This window comes from Haemaphysalis longicornis, unplaced genomic scaffold (genome assembly GCF_048455015.1).
Source record: "Haemaphysalis longicornis isolate Haplotype H1 unplaced genomic scaffold, Haemaphysalis longicornis Haplotype H1 scaffold_2, whole genome shotgun sequence".
Lineage (NCBI taxonomy): Eukaryota > Metazoa > Arthropoda > Arachnida > Ixodida > Ixodidae > Haemaphysalis > Haemaphysalis longicornis.
Window position 1 is genome coordinate 230087835 of NW_027526295.1, and position 6418 is coordinate 230094252.

Here is a 6418-nt window from a genome sequence, read left to right on the forward strand (position 1 = left end):
TGTTACAGATACTAGATTCAAAGGTCAGTGTCATCCCAAACGTGTCAGGAGATTCTGCACATTAGGACGTGCTTACGATAACATTGTCATGTTTATCTGGAAGAATACCGGCAGAAACACTAAAATGATTGCTCACCAAACCCATTGTATTGACGAACGAGAGGTAATACTTGTCGACACAAGCGGAGACGATAATTGGGACAAATAATTGAGGTCAGCGGTGGAAATTTCTACGGACTTGTTGTCCGGGTGAACGAAGACCGATATCACGAAACAATGCCGCCTCAACTTGGCGCTAGAGAGATAGAAGGGAGAAGACCGAGGAGGCAGAGAGTGGGAGAGGAAAGCGGAAGGGGTTGGGCGCGCGCTATAGGCATAAAAACAGCCTTCACAAACCGGCAGACACCACCTGGTCGGACGTCGTTTCCTCCGGTGAGCGCACGCTGATTTGCCATGAAGGCTACTACGCTGCTCGTACTCCTGGCTGTCGCATGCCTGGTGGTCAGCACCTGCAGCGCCTCGGTGGAGTTGCCGAACGCCCGTGTGAAGCGGGGAGACTGCGAGTACGAAGAGTGCACCGACGAGGAGTGCGAGGCTCGGGGACTCGAGTGCCGGCCCAAAGGGTGCGGCGGCTCCCACTGCGTATAGCAGGTGAGCGATTCGTACTCCACTAGTCAAGGCTACCTACCCTGTCTACTCTCGCCAGAGAAAGCTCTTCGGTCCAAGTAGTCGTAGTTTTTGTAAGACTAGAGGGGAATATTTATTTCTCCGACCACTTGCGCACGCAGGGGACCTCAGCCCATCCCGAAATATACCGACCTAGTTCAATATAATACGGATTGTAGGCGGGCCAGTTGGAACATAACTGAGTCACAAACAGCGCAGGAGCAGGACGATAGGAGGATCACACAAACACCGCGCCGTGTTTGTGTGATCCTGTACGTGTTACAGCGTTCTGTGTTACACGATCCTGTGTTACACGGTGCTGTGTTACAACGCAGTGTTTGTGTGATCCTCCTATCGTCCTGTTCCTGCGGTGTTTGTGACTCAGTATTTCAATGTATTAGCTTACATCGTGTAAAACAGCCACAGCGTTCCGGAGAATTCCTTGGAACTTGTGGGGGTCAGCTTTTGGCAACTAATTACAGAGAAGTTGTTGATTGGTGCGCAAAGCTCCTCCCAAAAATACCAGTAAAAGCCTGAAGTACGAAAAAAATTATGTAGTTTTAAGGATATGCACCTTTAAGAAAATGTTACGCCTTTCAAGCTTTCGTGATACCGCCTGCTATAAAATCCCTGCAAACATCCCATCAAAGGTATTGCTTTGAGTGTTCGAGAGAGTTTAAGTAAGGGGGTGACAGAAAAAGAAAACCAAACAATGAGAAATACACCATTGACCAGCAAAACATACAAATCGAAAGATACCCCCGAAACGAACGCAGAGCAAATGCCAAGTGCTTATGGGCAGTGGTTACACGCACATCGCGTGAGGCCCACGGCGAAGAACGGGCGGCAATGAATACGGCAACTGGTAAAGGGACGACACAAGAGAACACACGGACGCCTTCGAGTGGCGTGAATCAGCTGTGTAGGGCACGCATTACGGCATTTGGCAGTAGTGTGACGGGGACATCTGCGCTCAGAACTTGGAAATTCTGGTTCACACGTTACTTTCCCCGTGAATTAGAATATCCAGCTGTTTATTTTCCCCTCTGGCTGCCCACCAGAAGCGTATTTTTGGCCACCTCAATATCAATAGCTTTAGGTAAATCAATAGACACATCAATAGCTTTAGGTAAATCTCTCTCTCTCTCTCTCTCTCTCTCAATCTCTCTCTCTCTCTCTCTCGTTCTAACCTATATTAAGAAAACCACGAAACTATGCCTGCCTATGTCCTTAGCGGACAAAGGAGGCATTATTTTGTTTCGATATAAGTGCATAAAAACTCGAGTACCGCTCTTCTAATGGAAGCTCATGCAACACGGAAGTAGAATTGGCTTCAGTCAAATAAACAAAAGTAACACACGTTCGTAAAGAGAGGGGAATTACAAATGTCTGCTTCGCGTATACACCAACATTCGCTCAATTCACGGGCATGGTAAAATCTCCGCATTTCAGCGAAGGGAGGCTTGAGGGGGGGGTGGGGGGGGGGGATGATTCCATATGACAGAAGAAAAGATGACGACAACCTCCGTAAGTCCAGTATTCGCGCATGCTACGGGCCACGGTGGGGCGGTAGCTAAGGTACGTCCGTTTAATGGCCACACGTACCAATCCGCAGAAGTGAGAGAGAGAGAGAGAGAGAGAGAGAGAGAGAGAGAGAGAGAGAGAGAGAGAGAGACGCCCTTTCTAGCAGAACCGCACGAAACGGACTATTGCAGTAAAACTAAAGTGCTTAGAAGTATATTTTAGGCATCATAGTTAAACGTTCGGCACTCTGGGGATACTCTAAGTTCATACAAGTTCTCTATCACAGCATTGCACATTCACGGATGTAGCAAACCACAGCGTTTACAATGGCTGATGTACCTTTTTCTTTCAGATGCGTGATTTGTGACGAGGATGGACCTCACGTGCGTCTGTGGCAGCTAGACAGCTCAACCACCTGATGCCGCGCTTGAGTGTTCCGAGATCTCTTGCCAAGAAGTAATCGGAAATCCCGTCGAAGCATTTATGGTGCACGGACATTGGGCTCCAAAAGGCGGATGAAGTATAATTCGTCCGTGAATAGCGCACGAAGGATCTGCAATCCAGGGATCACAATGAACTCTGGAGTACCGGAATTATATTAATTGAAATGTAACACCAACAACGGTGGAGCTTGAATTTGTCTTCATAATAAATTTACCGAGCCATTCAACAGAATCCGCATGACTGCCTCGGACACATAAGTGGCCAGTGTGGCGGCTACAATGGATAACTTCGGTGGAGTGCTCAGTATCTATGCGGGTAAGGTTCATTTATTCAGACTGTGGATACAGTTGTTACGAAACTGACGAGCATTTAAGAAACGGTAATTTATTGCGCCGATGTAGCAAGAAAGCACATGAAATAATATAAAGCCACACAAGATGCTAAGGTCTTGCATTGACTGAACTAAACTCCTCGAGCTTTGCAGTAAGATATCCCCAGAACAGAATCAAAAGGCAGTGAGGGAAGCGCTGACAATCTCAGCTGCAAAGCTGTATTCGTGAAGCGCTGTGAAGATGAAAGCACCTGCTTAGCTGCCAATAAACCACGCCTGCAGAGTGTAGTAGAAACAAGTAGGTTGCAGTTCCGAAATGCTGCAGTAAATGGGGAACCCGCTCAACCCACGAAACATTGAAGCCCTCTCGAAATAACATCCTGTAACGTCATTGAGTGTCATACACACTCGTGCGAGCCCTCTGTTTTCTGAAAGTTATAACTTGAGCGCTAAATCCAACGTTTTATATTTGCCCAAAAGGGATTTCCCAAAAGAAGATAGTAAGTTTTATATTTGCTAAAAAGGGATTTCTCAAAAGAAGATAGTCTGCTTGTTTAGCGCCATGAAATATATCTTGTAATGTTTCTCTCATGAAGCTGTACAGCGAGAATTCCGGCGGACTGTGAAATGTGTAGAATCGTGCCATCAAACGTTTGAGCTTGTACGAAGTGCTGTGTGATTGACTTTATCTTCAGTGACCCCCTCCGCCCACACGCAAACTAATGAAGTGCCCCTGTCGTAGTACATTCCTGTAGAGCTGGCAGTGTACGCCGCATTCGAAGCATCAGAATTTACCGTGGTTTGCAAGTGTGCATGGCGTTCTTACGCGAGTTTTTAAAATGTCTTTTTTTTTCTCCCGGTAAGAAAAAACCGTTCTTTTTAACTATCACACTGAAAACTTGCACTTTTATACATGGCTGCGCAGTACAAATATTTTCGTGCCTTCTGTGAATTATTAGCCTTATTTTGTCCAGAAAACATTTGAGTGGTGTCTCGTTGACTGTAAAGATGCTATACTGTTCTCGGGCGTCCTTCGAAGGACACACCAAAAGCACTTTCCCTTGACAAGCCGCAGACAGCGATATTTTGATGAAGATGATGCGATGAGGTGCCACGTGACGTGTTTTTCCGGGTGGGCTTAGATAGCTTAATTAAGGGAATCGGGCATGTTTGTGAGGCTCATCGAATCGATAACAGCTCCAAAATAGCAGCTCAATTAAATCGGGGTATCTCTTAATTGTTTCTCTGGACACAATTATTTCAGACCTCTTTGCTATCCTGTTCTACTTCCTTCCATGTTTTTAACAGCCCCATTACGCAAGTGTTAATGTCGCTGTTTAGCTTTTAGCCTGGCTTCAGCTACCTCCTTTGTTTTTGTATAGTGAGCGCTTTGACTTTTAAATAGTTCTCGTATTTGCATTCTATTCAGGTGCATTAAATACCATGAAATAAGTAAAAATACTTGTAGCCAGATGGTTATGACGGCCGCCTCAGTAGCGGGAGGGCCTGCGTTCAGTTTCGTGAACTTCAGAAGAAGCAAACGCATTTTGTATTTAAGATCTATGCCAGACAGTGCATGCGCAGGGATATCGGTAAATATACACATCTAACAGGTGTCGCTGTAAAAGACAAGCTCTAAGGTAATTCGCCAAAACTAGGAAGGCATACACAGGGACAATTCGCGTGTGGTCACCGTTTTTAATTACGCTACCGCCGTACAGTTCAGGAGACTCCAGAAGAATTTGCCAAACGGGCAGCTCGACAATTCTTCCCTGTATACGATGTGCCACTCACGCTTCCCCAAGATCTGCCTCCTCCTGCCGCAGATACGGACGGATAGGGGACTCCGTTTACGTTTCCAGAACTAATCACCGCTATTGAATGTTCTAAAAAATGTATCACACCAGGCCCAGATGGTAAACAGTGCGAGGAAGATCAAAACCTGAAGGGAGATCTTCTCAGTACTATTCTCATATTATTAATGAGACGTGGACAACCTCAACAATCCCGGCGGAATGGAAGCACTAAATAGTTGTCCCATTGGTTAAGACCTCCTAATCGATTAGACAATCTCCGCCCGATCTCTTTGACAACCACCATCTGCAAACTAGGAGAACGAATGCTGGCGGCACGTCTTTCTTGGTGACTGTGAAAGCATCGCAAACATCATCCAGCCCAAATCGGGTTTCGTCCTGGACTGGGCACGGAGGATGGTGTGGCGATGTTGGCCGAAGACATCTTAACGTCTCCTCCCACAGCCTCGTCACTCGCTTGCTGTGCCAGAGCGCCCGGCCCAAATTCGTTGCACGGGGCGACGCGCGACAGCGGGACCGATTCACGCCTCGACCAAACCAGATCAAACAGTCTGCGGCCGACAGGCCCAAACTCGCGTCACTGCATTGTCGCCTCTCCTTTTCCCGTCATGGCGCCTCGGCCGAATCATGCGTCGGGTGAACTACAGGTGGCCCATGGAGTTTCTCAATAAAAACTCTATGCGGTGGCCGTCGTGCGGCTACATGCTTGGAGACGGCTTTGCGGAGACGGCGACGGTGTCGCCTTCCCTTTCCCCATCCTGGCGGCTCGGTTAACGCAACTGCTCCGCCTCCATTTGTTGGATTTCAAACTTCGGCCAGCGAGAGTCCGGATTGGAGTGATTTAAACTTTTCGGAGCTGCAACAGACTCCCGGGGGTATAAAAACCCGCACGGAGGCGCTTACCGGCGGCACTTTTCGGAGGCACCGAGTGGAGAGGTGCTGTCCCCTTTTTGCGAGTCACGTAACGCCTTTATTACCCTTGTACATACTGTATATAAATGTTGCTTCAATTTTTCGTCGGCTCAAGAACTTCATCGCTCTACTCTGCGCCGCCTCGATAGCGGGAGGAGCAAGGCAACGTCGCTGCACCGGTGACTGCGCTCGGATGGCCAGTCGCAACAGTGGTGGCTGCGGTGAGAGGGCCCAGTAGCAACAGCGGTGGCAGCGTCGGGATTGCCGAGACACAACATTGGTGGAAGCGTCGCGATGACTGATTCCCAACTTGGGTGACGAGCTGGGATGCGAGTCACAACACGCTACTTGCAACCGACATTTCAAAAGCGTATGATAATATATCCCATGACGCTATCATTCGCGCTATGCTTGAGTTGGGCCTGCCGTGTCGTGTGGTTGATTATGTCGCCGCGTTTTATATGCAACGTATCTCATGCTCGCCCCTCTGTCCTTCCTGCGCCTGTCCGGCGTTGTCCTCCTTTCAGCTGCGCCTCTCCTCCTCTCCTCTCTCCGATAGCGCACACTCTCTCCCTAACAGCTGCGGGTTGGCGCAGCGCGCTCTCACTCCGTTGCTAGGCGCCGGTGGGCAGCGCTGCGCTCGGCGCTGCGCGCTCGGCGCATGTGCAGTATTCTCTCTCTCCGCGCTCTCCTCTCCTTCGGGCGCTGTGAATATAAAGCGGCATGC

General features: G+C 48.6%; 1 long non-coding RNA gene across 1 annotated transcript; it reads left to right on the forward strand.

Moving 5' to 3' along the window:
- The first annotated feature begins 400 nt into the window (after positions 1-400).
- Positions 401-2865, forward strand: LOC144170072 (uncharacterized). Its single transcript, XR_013322560.1, has 2 exons — positions 401-651; positions 2543-2865. It is a non-coding gene; the product is annotated as an uncharacterized LOC144170072 (long non-coding RNA).
- Positions 2866-6418: the final 3553 nt, after the last annotated feature.